This window comes from Mobula birostris, chromosome 2 (genome assembly GCF_030028105.1).
Source record: "Mobula birostris isolate sMobBir1 chromosome 2, sMobBir1.hap1, whole genome shotgun sequence".
NCBI classification, from domain to species: Eukaryota; Metazoa; Chordata; class Chondrichthyes; order Myliobatiformes; family Myliobatidae; genus Mobula; species Mobula birostris.
The window spans coordinates 167270088-167286851 of record NC_092371.1 but is presented as its reverse complement, the minus strand read 5'-3'; the positions used below and the strand labels follow the sequence as shown (position 1 = coordinate 167286851).

Below are 16764 nucleotides of genomic sequence, written 5' to 3'. Positions count from 1 at the left end.
TTGCTCCCTGAAGGTGGCCGCACAGGTTGTTAGGATGGCGAAGATGCTTTATGGAAGCTTGTCTTCATTAGCCAAGGCACTGAATTCAATTCGCAGCAGGGCATCTTTCTCCATTGCACTTTTCAGCTTAGGGCAAACTGGGAGTATTGCATTCAGTTGTGGTGGCCCCATTGTAGGAGGGACATGGAGGCTTTGGAGAGGGTGAAGAAGATGCCTACCAAGATGTTCCTGTATTAGGGGGTTGGTGCTGTAAGAATCAAACTTAGAGTCAGAATCAGGTTTATTTTCATTGATATATGTCATGAAAGTTGTTGCTTTACAGCAACTGTATAGTGCCAAACATAAAAAAAATTACTATAATAAATGACCAAAGAAATATTAGTAAATTAAACGAGAAGTGTATAAAGAAAGGAAAAAATAAGGTAGTGTTGGGGGGGTTTACGGTCCATTCAGAAATCTGACGGTGGAGGGGAAGAAGCTGTTCCTGAATCATTGAGAGTGGATTATCAGGCTCCTGCACCTCCTTCCTGATGAGAACAGAACACATCCTGGGTGGCGAGGACCCTTCATGATGGAGGCCGCCTTCTTGCTGCATTGCCTTTTTAAGATGCCCTCGATGGTCAGGTAGATCGATAGGGGAGGTTGAATAAGCTTGAATTGTTTTCTCTGGAGCAGCAGAGAATGAGACATGATCAAAATTTATACAGTTACGAGGGGTATAGATATGCAGCTGGTATCTTGTTCCCAGGGGTCAGAATGTCCAATACTAGAGAGCATACACTCAAGGTGAAAGGGAGAAAGTTCAAAGGAGACAAGTGGGCAAAGTTTTTTACACAGAGAGTGGTAGAATGCACAGCCTGCAGTTGTGGTGTCGGCAGATACAATAGAGAATTCAAGAATCTCTCAGACAGGCACATGAATGTGCCAAGAGTGGAGGGGTATGGAGATTGAGTAAGCAGAAGGGGTGTGCTGTCATTAGCTTAATCAGTTCAGCACATCATTGTGGGCTGAATGACCTGTCCTGTGCTGTCTGCTCTGTACTACGGTTTGGAAATTAAACAACACAGGGAGAGCCAGAGAAATGGAGTGATTTAACACTGGAATACTGATTCTGAAGTTAATGGTGGCATTAACATGACTACGTGGGAGTTAATGCATTTTCTTCACCTCACCCGATGACCAACTTTGCTATCTTTACAGTTGTATTATTTTTCAGAGCTCCTGAAGTGCAGGACTGGGTCTGCTGAAGGATGCAAGCCTTACTCCCTTGCCTGTCAACAGAGGACCGTCACAAGAATGACCTTTGACAGGTATTGATTTTCTTCCGGGCATAGGGGACAATAACTTGTTCCGTCCCATCCCATGTGGCATCTTTTATTGCTTTCAGCGAAGAGGTTCTATCAAATAACAGAAACTGCCTGAAGCACTGGGGGCAGAAAGACTGATAATAGAATATTGTCTTCTCGTTGACTCGATTTCAACAACACCCTAAATATTGGAGGGAGTTGAAGCAGAATTTTTATCGGTTTAAATGTTAATGTTCCTTCCTAGACCCTCACAAGCCAGGGGTCTGATTCACATTGGCTGCATTCACTTCAGGGAATGGATGTTTGTTAGTCTTTGTCTTACATAAATTCTATTCTACTTTTTATTTTCCTGCAAAATGCCTGCAAGAAGATGAATCTCAGGGTATTTTATGGTGACATATAGGCACTTTGACAATGAATTTACTTTGAACTGCAAGTGGAACTGATAGGCTCTTCAGCCACAGGAATGTGGGACCTGCAAAGAGCCACTGATTAGTCTTGTTGCCTTGGAAGGGAAACTCTTAGGAATAGGTTTGGACCTATCACCACAAACCATCTCACTCGGCAGGACAAGGAGTAACAGTGTTCCCTGCCTGGGTCAGACTCAGTCTTCTGGTCATCCTTTATCTGTTTGGCGAGAGTAACCAACAAGCTGAGCACCAGGTCAGATATAGCAGCTTGACCAAAGTCAAAGTCGTTTATTGTCAGACGCACAAGTATGTGTGTGCACATGTCCGATGGAAAATTTACCGGCAGCATCACAGGCACACAGCTTTCGAGACACTACATTGACAAGAAAAACCAGAATTGAACAGAAATGATATAAAATTGTACAAGAATGCAAACAATCAGAGCAAAAGAAAGTCCAAGTTCATTGCAGTGTAAGTTGATCATAGTGTTGCTAAACTGAGGTAGTGATTAGGGTTGCGCAGGTCGATGTAAGAGCCAAATGGTTGAAGGGAAGTCGCTGTCCTTGAATCAGGCAGGATGGGACATCAGGCTTCTGTACCTTCTGCCTGGCAGCAGCTGCCAGAAGATGGCGTGGCCTGGACGACCAGGGACTTTGATGATGGATGTAGGGAAAAATAGTGTTCATAGACTTTTCAAGACATGATAACGTGGCAGTTAGCGCGTTACTATTACAGCTTGGAGCGTCGGAATTCAATTCCAGCGTCCTCTGTGAGAAGTTTATGCATCCTTCCTGTGAGCGTGTGGGTTTCCTCCCACATTCCAAAGATGTACTGTAAATGTATTGTAAATTGTCCTGTGATTAGTCTAGAATTTAAGTAGGTGGGTTGCTGGGAGGTGTGGCTCGTTGGACTGGAAGGACCTGTTCTGCTCTCTATCTCTCAATAAATTCAGAAAAAAATTATATATATATTTGTTATATTTTAATAATATCAGCCCCTCAGTCTAAATAATGTAGCGAGTACAGGCCCAGAACTGTCAAATGCTCCCCATATATTAACGCCTCCATTCTTGCCTTGGCATGGGGGGACTGATGGGGAGAGGTCCTTCAGGCAGGCAACATGGGATGTTGGGATGAGTAGTTCAGAGTGAGGAGCTTGGCCATTTCCAGTCACAATACTGAGGACAAATGCAGCTGCAGGTGCTGGAATCTGGTAAAAGCAGAACACTGGAAATACTCACTGGGTCAGGCAGCAACCATGCAGGCAAAAGACGCCAGTGATATTTCATGTCATGATCCTGCATCAGTGTGGAAAGGGAAGGTTGCTGGTGTATTGGAGTCGAAACAACAGGTGGGACAGTGGCTGATCACTTGTCTATTCCCATTCTGATCACTCTCTATCGTCTTGTCCATTCTCATTCTGATCACTCTCTATCACCTTGTCAATTCCACATTCTGATCATTCTCTATCACCTTGTCAATACCCATTCTGATCGCTCTATATCGCCTTGTCTATTCCCATTCTGATCACTCTTTATCACCATGTTAATTCCCATTCTGATAACTTTTTATCGCCTTGTCAATTCCCCATTCTGATCACTGTCTTTCACATTGTCAATTCCCATTCTGATCACTCTCTATCGCCTTGTCCATTCCCCATTCTGATCACTCTTTATTACCTTGTGAATTCCCATTCTGATTACACTTTATTATCTTGTCCATTGCCCATTCAGATCACTCTCTATAACATTGTCCATTCCCCATTCTGATCACTCTTTATCACCTTGTGAATTCCCATTCTGATTGCACTTTATTGCCTTGTCCATTGCCCATTCGGATCACTCTCTATAACATTGTCAATTCCCCATTCTGATCACTCTCTATCACCTTGTTAATTCCCCATTCTGATCACTCTTTATCACCATGTTAATTCCCATTCTGATCACTCTCTATCACCTTGTCAATTCTCATTCTGATCACTCTCTATCACCTTGTCCATTCCCATTCTGATCACTCTCTATCACCTTGTCCATTCTCATTCTGATCACTCTCCATCACCTTGTCAATTCCAATTCTGATTACTCTCTATCGACTTGTCCATTCTCATTGTGATCACTCTCTATCGCCTTGTGCATTCCGATTCTGATTACTCCTTACGATCTTGTCCATTCTCCATTCTAATCACTCTTTATCACTTTGTCAATTCCCATTCTGATCACTCTCTATCACCTTGTCTATTCGCCATTCTGATCACTCTTTATCACCATGTTAATTCCCATTCTGATCACTCTTTATCGCCTTGTCAATTCCCCATTCTGATCACTATCACATTGTCAATTCCCATTCTGATCACTCTTTATCACCTTGTCAATTCTCATTCTAATCACTCTTTATCACCTTGTCTATTCCCATTCTGATCACTCTCTATCGCCTTGTCCATTCCCCATTCTGATCACTCTTTATCACCTTGTGAATTCCCATTCTGATTACACTTTATTGTCTTGTCCATTGCCCATTCGGATCACTCTCTATAACATTGTCTATTCCCCATTCTGATCACTCTTTATCACCTTGTGAATTCCCATTCTGATTACACTTTATTGTCTTGTCCATTGCCCATTCGGATCACTCTCTATAACATTGTCTATTCCCCATTCTGATCACTCTTTATCACCTTGTGAATTCTCATTCTGATTACACTTTATTGCCTTGTCCATTGCCCATTCGGATCACTCTCTATAACATTGTCAATTCCCCATTCTGATCACTCTCTATCACCATGTTAATTCCGATTCTGATCACTCTCTATCACCTTGTCAATTCTCATTCTGATCACTCTCTATCACCTTGTCCATTCCCATTCTGATCACTCTCTATCACCTTGTCCATTCTCATTCTGATCACTCTCCATCACCTTGTGAATTCCCATTCTGATCACTCTCTATCACCTTGTGCATTCCGATTCTGATTACTCCCTATCGACTTGTCCATTCTCATTGTGATCACTCTCTATCGCCTTGTGCATTCTGATTCTGATTACTGCTTATGATCTCGTCCATTCTCCATTCTAATCACTCTTTATCACCTTCTGAATTCCCATTCTGATCACTCTCTATCACCTTGAAAATTCCCCATTCTGATCACCCTTTATCACCTTGTCAATTCCCATTCTGATTACACTCTATCATCTTGCCCATTCCCTTTCTGATCACTCTCTATCACCCTGTCCATTCCCCATTCTGAACACTCTTTATCATCTTGTCAATTCCCATTCTGATCACTTTGTATCACCTTGTCTATTCCCATTCTGATCACTCTCTATCGCCTTGTCAATTCCCATTCTGATCACTCTCTATAACCTTGTGAACTCCCATTATGTTAACTCTTTATCACCTTGTCAACTGCCATTCTGATCACTCTCTATCGCCTTGTCCATTCCCATTCTGATCACTCCAGATCACCTTGTCAATTCCCATTCTGATCACTCTTTATCGCCTTGTCAATTCCCATTCTGATCACTCTGTATAACCTTGTCAAATCCCCATTCTGATCACTCTCTATCACCTTGTCAATTCTCATTCTGATCACTTTCTATCACCTTGTCATTTCTCATTCTGATCACTCTCTATCGCCTTGTCAATTCCCATTCCGATCACTCTATATCGCCTTATCCATTCCCATTCTGATCACTCTCTATCACCTTGTGCATTCCCATTCTGATCACTCTTTATCATCTTGTGAATTCCCATTCTGATTACACTTTATCGCCTTGTCCATTGCCCATTCTGAACAATCTTGATCACCTTGTCAATTCCCATTCTGATTACACATCATCGCCTTGTCAATTCCTATTCTGAGTACTCTCTATCACTTTGTCCATTCCTCATTCTGATCACTCTGTATCACCTTGAAAATTCCCATTCTGATCACTCTCTATCACCTTGTCAATTCCCATTCTGATTAATCTTAATCGCCTTGTCCATTCCCCATTCTGATCAGTCTATCATCTTGTCAATTCCCATTCTGATTACACTTTATCACGTCAATTCCCATTCTGATTACACTTTATCGCCTTGTCAATTCCCATTCTGATTACACTTTATCGCCTTGCCCATTCCCCATTCTGTTCACTCTTTATCACCTTGTCAATTCCCCATTCTGATCAGTCTCTATCACCTTGTCAATTCCCATTCTGATTACTCTTATTCACCTTGTCAATTGCTATTCTGATTGCTCTCTATCTCCTTACCCATTCCCCATTCTGATCACTCTTTATTGCCTTGTCCATGCCCATTCTGATCGCTATCAGTTTGTCCATTCCCATTCTGATCACTCTCTATCATCTTGTCAATTCCCATTCTGATCACTCTCTATCACCTTGTCCATTCCCATTCTGATCACTCTCTATCACCTTGTCCATTCCCATTCCGATCAATCTATCACCTTGTCCATTCCCATTCCGATCAATCTATCACCTTGTCCATTCCCATTCTGAGCAGTCTATCATCTTGTCAATTCCCATTCTGATTACACTTTATCACCTTGTCAATTCCCATTCTGATTACACTTTATCACCTTGTCAATTCCCATTCTGATTACACTTTATCACCTTGTCAATTCCCATTCTGATTACACTTTATCACCTTGCCCATCCCCATTCTATTCACTCTCTATCGCCTTGCCCATTCCCCATTCTGATCACTCTTTATCACCTTGTCAATTCCCCATTCTGATCAGTCTCTATCACCTTGTCAATTCCCATTCTGATTACACTTTATCACCTTGTCAATTCCCATTCTGATTACACTTTATCGCCTTGTCAATTCTCATTCTGATTACTCTCTATCACCTTGCCCATCCCCATTCTATTCACTCTCTATCACCTTGCCCATTCCCCATTCTGATCACTCTCTATCACCCTGTCCATTCCCCATTCTGAACACTCTTTATCACCTTGTCAACTGCCATTCTGATCACTCTCTATCACCTTGTCAACTCCTATTCTGATCACTCTCTATCACCTTGTGAACTCCCATTATGTTAACTCTCTATCACCTTGCCCATTCCCCTTCTGATCACTCTCTATCACCTTGTGCATTCCCATTCTGATTACACTTTGTCGCCTTGTCAATTCCCATTCTGATTATACTTCATCGCCTTGTCAATTCCCCATTCTGATAACTCTCTATCACCTTGCCCATTCCCATTCTGATCACTCTCTATCACCTTGCCCATTCCCATTCTGATCACTCTCTATCGCCTTGTCAATTCCTAGTCTGATTACTCTCTATCACTTTGTCCATTCCTCATTCTGATCACTCTTTATCACCTTGTCAATTCCCATTCTGATTACACTTGATTGCCTTATCAATTATCCATTCTGATCACTATCTATCATCTTGCCCATTCCCTTTCTGATCACTCTTTATCGCCTTCTCGATTCCCATTCTGATCGCTCTTTATCACCTTGTCATTCCCATTCTGATCACTCTCTATCACTGTATCCATTCACATTCTGATCACTCTCTATCACCTTGTCAATTCCCATTCCGAGCACTCTATATCACCTTGTTAATTCCCCATTTTGATCACTCTCTATCGCCCTGTCCATTCCCCATTCTGAACACTCTTTTTCACCTTGTCAACTGCCATTCTGATCACTCTCTATCACATTGTGAACTCCCATTCTGTTAATTCTCTATCACCTCGTCAATTCCCCATTCTGATCACTCTCTATCGCCTTGTGCATTCCCATTCTGATCACTCTCTATCACCTTGCCCATTCCCATTCTGATCACTCTTTATCGCCTTGTCAATTCCCATTCTGATTAATCTTAATCACCTTGTCCATTCCCATTCTGATCAGTCTATCATCTTGTCAATTCCCATTCTGATCACTTTGTATCACCTTGTCAATTCCCATTCTGATTACGCTTTATCACCTTGTCAATTCCCATTCTGATTAATCTTAATCGTTTTGTCCATTCCCCATTCTGATTAATCTATCACCTTGTCCATTTCCATTCTGATTAGTCTATCATCTTGTCAATTCCCATTCTGATCACTTTGTATCACCTTGTCAATTCCCATTCTGATTACACTTTATCGCCTTGTCAATTACACATTCTGATCACTCTCTATCACCTTGCCCATCCCCATTCTGATCACTCTCTATCGCCTTGTTCATTCCCCATTCTGATCAGTCTCTATCACCTTGTCAGTTCCCATTCTGATAACTTTGTCTCACCTTGTCAATTCCCATTCTGATTACACTTTATCACCTTATCAATTACCCATTCTGATCACTCTCTATCACCTTGCCCATCCCCATTCTGATCACTCTCTATCGCCTTGTCCATTCCCATTCTGATTACTCTTATTCACCTTGTCAATTGCCATTCTGATCACTCTCTATCACTTTGTCCATTCCCCATTCTGATCACTATCACCTTGTATATTCCCATTCTGATCGCTCTCTATCGCCTTGTCGCCTTGTCCATCCCCCATTCTGATCACTCTCTATCGCCTTATCAATTCCCAATCCAATCACTCTCTATCGCCTTGTCCTGTCAGGGTCCGGATCGGGGTCCCTTTAAATTTAGCTTGTTTATGTTACGATCCGGACCGTTGATTCCCTCTTTTCCCCTGTCCCTTGACTTTGGTGATTAGAGGCAATTAACACTCGGCTGAACCGGTAGTTTATAGTCTCCGGCTTTCAGCCGTTCGGGGCGGGAGCGTCTGCAAAGTCACGGCGTGCCAATGTCATCCGGCCGGAGCAAGCCTTGTCTCTACCCGAAGTGAGTGCTGGTAATTTGCCTTTCCTCACCGGAGCAACCCTGTCCAGTTACCTCGCCAAAGCGAGCCTGCAAAGTTTCCTTACAAGGTGGGTCCGTCAGTTAACCTGCCAGAGGGAATCAAGAATCGCTGTCTTCTGTTCCCGGGCCAAGTCGAGAGTTTGCCACTACCCGGAGGCTCCAAGTCAAGTCCTGGCCCAGGCAGCATTCAAGTACCATGTCAAGTCCTGGCCCTGGTGGCGTTCAAGTACCATGTCAAGTCCCGGCCCTGGCGGCTTCACAGTTCTGAGTCAAGTCCTGGCCCTGGCAGTCTGTGATTCTTGTCCTACCCCCTTGTCTGGATTCCTTCTCTGCCCCGCTCGCCCCTAGCCCACGTCTGCAGCCCCAGCCTGCACTTTGGTCTAGTTCCATTGCCGGAGCTAGATAGGTACTGTCTGGTGTTCATTTGTGTTGGTCTTGTCTTGTCCTCACCTCCATAGGGTAGGTCAGGCCGTCTTGCTGTTGCCCCGTGGAGGGTCATGAGTCCCGGCCCTATGTCCTGTAACCAAGAAGGGGTCCTGGCTCTCTGTTCTGTGTGCGAGTCCCGGCCCTATGTCCTGTACCCAAGGAGGGGTCCCGGTTCTTTGTTCTGTGTGCGAGTCCCGGCCCTATGTCCTGTACCCAAGGAGGGGTCTCTGCTCTGTGTTCTCTGTATGTGTCCATGGTTCCATGCACCTGCTCCCCGAGACCGAGGCTCTGTGTTCCCATGTTCCTCCTTTCCCTAGCCCATGTCATGTCCTTGCCTGGTTCTGGGTTCCGAGCCCGAGGCAAGACCCAGGTACTGGGTCTTTGCCCAGTCTCGGGCTCGGAATCCATACCCTAGCCTCTTCATGTCTCCTCTAGTTCTGGGAGCCGATTCCGAGTCCAAGCCCAGACCCTTGGTCCCAGCCTAGTTGTGGTCCTGAGTCCTTGTCCAGTTCGCTACTCCTGCTCCTGCCTAGCTCTCCTGATATCGAACAATAAACTAAATCTAAGTAACCTCACAAGATGGGTCTTGCATTTGGGTCCACTCTTGCTCCCAATGCCCCACCACTGTGACATGTCCATTCCCCATTCTGATCACTCTTTATCGCCTTGTCCATTCCCCATTCTGATCACTCTTTATCGCCTTGTCCATTCCCCATTCTGATCACCCTCTATCGCCTTGTCCATTCCCCATTCTGATCACACTCTATCGCCTTGTCCATTCCCATTCTGATCACCCTCTATCACCTTGTCCATTCCCATTCTGATCACTCTCTGTCGCCTTGTCCATTCCCATTCTTCGGTTCCGTTTGGTTGTTCCCCTTTAACGCTCCTTTCTCCCTGATTATGCCCTAATTTCAGCCATTAGATTTCCAATTGCTGCTAGTTTACTTAATTACGGTACTCCTGGTTTGCATCAGAGACTGTGAAATAAGTACAATGGCGTCACTTCACAGGTTCCCAGTTTGTTGGTCTATTCTTGTGTGATACTTCGTTCTCTCTCCGCTTAGAACCACTAGTTCTAAGTTTAGTTCCAAGTTCTGCTCTAGTTTCAAGACAGTCCCTGTAGATCCCGTCTCCTTGTCAAGATTCCTCTGGCTTGCTGTTCTATGTTCATGTCTATGCTAGCATCCCCAACTCAGTCGACGTGCCGGTGTCCTACACTTGGGTTCTCCTCAGTCGCCCCATGCAACAGAACAAACTGGCCTAGATGAACCCAGCGGACACGAATCCTCTGCAACAAACTCTCGCCAGCCAGGGCTCCCTACTGGGCCTGCACGATCGGCTGCTCCGGGAAGTTATAGAAAACCTTCGTTCCCTGTCAGTAGACGTAAGAAAGTTCAGTGAGCAGGTCTACTGAGTATCCACCCATCTTACCGCGTCGGCTCCGGGAACTCCGTCTGACCAGCCCAGACAGTCTGTGGTGGCGGCGCCCGAGGCGTCAACAACACGTCTGCTGAGAGAGCCGCACGTCCCTGAACCAGAAGCCTACGCCGGAGATCTGGGGAAGTGCCGGGCTTTTCTGCTACAATGCTCCCTGGTGTTCGAGCAGCAGCCATCCACGTACGCCACCAACAGATCTAAAATAGCTTACATTATGGGGTTATTACGAGGACATGCCACCGCGATTTGGGATAGTCAGCCAGAGACCTACTCTTCCTTCCCCACTTTCATCTCAGAAATAAGGAAGGTGTTTGACCATCCCGTCCACGGTAAAGATGCCGCTAAGCGGCTACTCACCCTCCAAGGCTCACGTAGTGTTACCGAATACTCCGAGGAGTTCCGGACGCTAGCGGCCGACTCGGGCTGGAATGATGAGGCACTCCAGGAGGTATTCCAGCAAGGCCTCTGTAACAAGGTAAAGGACGAGTTGACGGCTAGGGATGACATTAACAGCCTGGATTCATTGATCTCCCTAGCCACCAGGCTGGACAACTGACTCCGAGAACGACAGAGGGAGAGAACCGGCCGTCCTTTGGCCACCCCACGGCATGCTTTACCATCTACTCCCAGCCCTAACCTCTCTCCTCCTCCCACTCCTAGAATAGCATCCGGCCCGGCCGTTTCCACCACATCGGGAGAGGAACCAATGTAGCTGGGACGGAGCCGTCCTTCTCCCTCCGAGCGGCTCCGGAGATTAAGAGTCTCATTTGGACCTTCTGAGGATCCCAGGTACTCACATTTTATTGACTCTGCCTCTCGCCACTTCTCCCGTCAAGCTCTGAAGGCGACTCTCTCCGCTATGAGGAGGTACTTGGTGTCCCTATCCCAGACCCTTCCACACCTTCGGGACACTTTCTTCGCCGTCTGTAATAGTCCTACCCGTTATTTCATCCTCCGTCGGATTCACGCCTGCAATCGCCGTTTTTTTGACTTTTCATGTTAGGCAAAGATGGCAAGATCCTACATCTACGGACTCCAGAGCCTACCGGCTCCAACACCTCAGGGCATATTCAAAACTCGGACTCCAGCAACGACCATGGTGTCCTGACGAAGGGTCTCGGCCTGAAACGTCGACTGTACCTCTTCCTAGAGATGCTGCCTGGCCTGCTGCGTTCACCAGCAACTTCAATGTGCGTTGCCCGGAGATTAAGAGCAGGGGATCGTTTCTATTGCGGTCAGTCTGGCCATTTTCGTGACACCTGTTCCCTTCGGCCAAAAAGGGAGGGCCTGGTGAGTCAGACCACATTCCCTTCTGTCCCCCAATCCCGAATGCAAGTCCAAGCCACTAAGTTACAATCAACAGTCCCTGTCCTCGTCTGCCTTGATAGACTCCGGTGCTGAGGGGAATCTGTTGGATGAAGATATAACTTCCCAGGCCGGAATTCCTCGGGAGCCGTTAACTACCCCTCTGGAAGCCCGGGCACTGGACGGAAGACTTCTGACCCAAGTCACTCACTGTACCCCACCACTCTTTGATTCTCTCTGGGAACCATCGGGAACAGGTACAATTTAACCATCGCCTGTCCTCAAGCTCCAATAGTTCTTGGGTACCCCTGGTTAAGCTGCCATAACCCTTACATTGATTGGTCCACCGGGAGGATAGCCAGCTGGGGTCCGTTTTGTCACGCCACCTGTCTGCAGTCGGCCCTCTCCCCCGTGAAAACCGCCTCGACCTCACCTGGCCGTTGAACCCCCTGACTTGTCCAGGGTTCCAGCGGAGTACCACGACCTGGGACACGTGTTAGTAAACAACGCGCCCTTGCCCTGCCTCCAGACCGAACATACGATTGTGCTATCGACCTTCTTCCCGGAGCTCCTCTGCCCACCAGTCGCCTGTATAACTTGTCCCGGCCAGAGAGGGAAGCAATGGAGGGTTACATCAGTGAATCTCTCATGGCGGCCATCATCCGACCCTCATCCTCCCCGGTGGGCACAGGGTTCTTCTTCGTGGGGAAGAAGGATGGTTCCCTATGTCCCTGCATCGACTACCGAGGCCTAAATCATATAACCATAAAGAACAAGTGCCCACTGCCTCTGATAAGTTCTGCGTTCGAACCACTTCACGGAGCCACCATCTTCTCGAAGCTGGACCTACGAACAAGGGAGGGGGACGAGTGGAAGATGGCATTCAATACCCCTTTAGGCCATTTCGCGTATTTGGTCATGCCTTTTGGCCTCACCAATGCCCCCGCAGTCTTTCAAGCCTTGATTAACGATGTACTAAGAGACTTTATTAACCGCTTTGTGTTTGTCTATCTGGATGACATCCTAATCTTTTCCAGCAGTCCCCAGCAACACGTTCTTCATGTCCGTCAAGTCCTGCAGAGACTGGGGGAGAATAAGTTATTCGTAAAGGCGGAGAAGTGCGAATTCCACGTCCCCTCGGTCAGCTTCCTAGGTTATATCATCGAGAGCGGACAGGTGAGAGCTGATCCCGAGAAGATCCGGGCTGTGACGGAGTGGCCCAAACCCACGGACCGCAAGCAGCTGCAACGGTTCCTGGGGTTTGCGAACTTCTATCGCCGGTTCATCAGAAACTACAGTCAGGTGGCGGCTCCTCTAACCCAATTTACCTCAGCTGCCGCACCTGTCCTTTGGAACTCCGAGGCGGACTCAGCATTCGCTGAACTAAAGAGGCGCTTCACGTCGGCTCGCATTCTGATTCAACCGGACCCCTCCTGTCAATTCATTGTGGAGGTTGATGCCTCCGACTCCGGGGTGGGGGTGGTACTGTCCCAACGTTCGGGCCCGGATCAGAAACTACATCCCTGTGCCGCCTTCTCTCGCCGACTGTCTCCCGCTGAACGAAATTACGACGTGGGGAACCGGGAGCTACTGGCGGTCAAACTGGCGTTGGAAGAATGGAGACACTGGTTGGAGGGGACAGAACACCCGTGCATCGTCTGGACAGACCATAAGAACCTTGAATATATCCAGACCGCCAAACGCCTGAATTCTCGTCAAGCCCGTTGGGCATTATTCTTTGGCCGGTTCAGGTTTACCCTCACGTACCGTCCAGAATCCAAGAACGGGAAGCCGGACGCGCTGTCCCGCCAGCATGACTCCAAGGATGACACCTCCAGTCCCGAGACTATCCTCCCACCCTCCTGCGTGGTTGCCACCGTCACTTGGGAGATCGAGTCCAGAGTCAATGAGGCCCAACGGACTCAACCTGACACAGGCGTCGAACCTGCCAATCGCCTCTTTGTACCCGATTCTGTCCGATCGCAGGTTCTCCAGTGGGGGCACACTTCTCGTTTCGCCTGCCACCCTGGAATCGATCGGACTCTGGCTCTTCTGGAGAAACATTTCTGGTGGCTCTCCATGGACGCCGAGGGCCACTCGTTCCTATGTCTCTGCATGTTCCGTCTGCGCCCGTGGAAAAGCCTCCTATCGGGCCACCTGCGGGATTGCTTCGTCCCCTGCTTGTCCCTGGTCGTCCCTGGTCACACATCGCTCTGGAGTTCGTCACCGGGCTACCCCCCCCCCTCACGTGGAAACACTGCCGTACTAACTGTGGTGGACTGTTTCTCCAAGTCGGTGCATTTTGTAGCCCTCCCTAAACTCCCTTCCGCGCAGGAGACCGTAGACCTTCTCGTCACCCTCGTTTTCCGACTTCACGGAATCCCTTCGGATATTGTCTCCGACCGGGGACCTCAATTCATTTCACAAGTTTGGAAGTCTTTTTGTCGAGCCCTTGGTGCCTCAGTGAGCCTATCGTCCGGGTTTCACCCACAGACCAACTGGCAAACGGAGCGGGTCAACCAGGAGTTGGAGGCGGCGTTACGTTGTCTAACAGCCAACCTGTCGACCTGGAGCAACCATCTCGCATGGGTAGAATACGCCCACAACTCTCTGGTCAGCACCGCGACCGAAAAATCTCCTTTTGACTGCTCTCTTGGTTATCAACCCCCGCTGTTTCCCGCCCAGGAAGAGATTGCGTTCCCGTCAGTCCAGGCCCATATACACAGGTGCTGAGAAATCTGGGAAGACACACGCACGGCCCTGCTTCGCTCAGCCAACCGTAACCCGGAAGATGGCCGACCGCCATCGTACCCCTGCTCCCGAGTATCGACCTGGGTAGTAGTGTGGCTCTTGTCTAGAGACATTCCTCCGAAGAACCAGTCTAAGAAACTCGCCACCCCCGCTTCCTGGGACCTTTCCAGGTTGAGAGCATTATTAACCCCACGGCAGTCTATGCGGATCCATCCTACATTTCACATCTCCCAGTTAAAACCAGTTTCTGTCAGTCCCTTGTGCCCTCCGACCGAACCGCCCCCGCCCCCGGATCATCGACGAGCATCGGGCGTACACCGTCCGGCGGTTATTGGATGTCCGCCGTCAGGGCAGGGGTCTCCAGTACTTGGTTGACTGGGAGGGGTACGGCCCAGAGGAACATTCCTGGATTCCCCGCTCCTACATTCTGGACCCTTCTCTTATCCGGGATTTCCATCGGGACCAACCAGACAAGCCTGGGGGAACGCCAGGAGGCTCCTGTTGAGGGAGGGGTACTGTCATGGTTCAGTTTGGTTGTTCCCCTTTAACGCTCCTTTCTCGCTGATTATGCCCTAATTTCAGCCATTAGATTTCCAATTGCTGCTAGTTTACTTACCTACGGTACACCCAGTTTGCATCAGAGACTGTGAAACAAGTACAATGGCGTCACTTCACAGGTTTCCAGTTTGTTGGTCTATTCTTGTGTGATACTTCGTTCTCTCGTCCGCTTAGAACCGTTAGTTCTAAGTTTAGTTCCAAGTTCTGCTCTAGTTTCAAGACAATCCCTGTAGATCCCGTCTCCTTGTCAAGATTCCTCCAGCTTGCTGTTCTATGTTCATGTCTACGCCAGCATCCCGAACTCAGTCAACGTGCAAGTGTCCTACACTTGGGTTCTCCTCAGTCGCCCGGTGCAACAGTGCCATTCTGATCACTCTCTATCACCTTGTCAATTCCCATTCTGATTACACTTTATCACCTTGTCCATTCCCCATTCTGATCGCTCACTGTCGCCTTGTCCATTCCCCATTCTGATCGCTCGCTGTCGCCTTGTCCATTCCCCCATTCTGATCGCTCTTTCATCCCTTCTCTTCTCCTCACATGTCCTCATGGCCTGCTTATCACCTCCCTCTGGCTCCTCGTTCCTTTTCTTCTATGCTCCACTCTCCTCTCCTATCAGGTTCCTTTTCTTCAGCCCTGTCCTTCCACCCTTCCTCTCCCAGCATCTTACTTCACCACCCCTCCTGCACCCACTCACTCACCTGGTGTCACCTACAGGTATCACCCACCAGTTGTACTCCTTCCCCTCCCCATCCCCACCTTTTTATTCTGGCTTTGCCCCCTTCCTTTCCAGTCCTGATAAAATGTTGACAGTCCATTTTTCCCCATAGATGCTGCCTGACCTGCTGCATCCCTCTGCCATTTTGTGTGTGTGTGTGTGTTGCTCCAGATTTCTAGCATCTGCAGAATCTCTTGTGTGAGCCGTCTCCTCAACTAGCCCCATCTGCCCAACATCTCGTCTCCATCTGGTTCTGCCAATCACCTGCCAGCATCTGTGCTCCATCCTCCCCCACCTGTTCCCAATGGCCCATCTGGTTCTACCCACCTCCTATTGGCCTCTATTCTGGAGTACACCATCCCCTCCCCACTACCACCTACTGCTCCACGTGGGCCATCTTCCCTCTCACTCCTAATGTAGGGTTCTGATGTGAAATGTCAACTTACACCGTTTGCCTCCACAGATGCTGCTTGACCCCCTGAGACTTCATCCAGTTTTCTGTTTATGTTCCAATCTCTACATTGATATCCTCTCTTTATTCCCAATTTTCTCCTGAAGAAGGCCTCATCCGATTTTGTGATACAATTAATCTTCTCCAGCTTACTGCATTCTAAAATGGATGAACAGTGAAGCTTATGTGAAGTCTGAATAGATCATATATCATTTCAATCTACCTTTTCCACCCCAATTCCTCACTTCTGTAACCTCTTCCTGTCCTCCATGGCATGGGCACACTTCTCGTATCTTCACACCAAATTGTTCTGTTTTTATTACAAATACTGTGGGCTTGCCCTTACGTTCCAAATCCATAGCCTCTACGTTCTGTTTTACATCACCAGATGACTACCAAAGGTGTGAGCGCCATGATGGGCTCCATCTGCTGGGTAAATATGGCATTACATGCCACAGTACAGTCTTGGAGCCTGCCACTTGGAACGTACACTCGGGGGTCACTTTATTAGGAACTTCCTGTACCTAATAAAATGGCCACTGAATTTTCTGTTCATAATCTTCTTCTGTAGACTATCCACTTCA

General features: G+C 47.7%; 1 long non-coding RNA gene across 1 annotated transcript in view; it reads right to left on the bottom strand.

Annotated features, from left to right (window-relative positions):
- Positions 1-16480, bottom strand: part of LOC140193891 (uncharacterized) — an 84666-nt gene extending 68186 nt beyond the window's left edge. The window contains exon 1 of the long non-coding RNA XR_011884984.1: positions 16404-16480. This is a non-coding gene — a long non-coding RNA (uncharacterized lncRNA). The remainder of the gene's footprint in view (positions 1-16403) is intronic.
- Between the last annotated feature and the right edge of the window lie 284 nt (positions 16481-16764).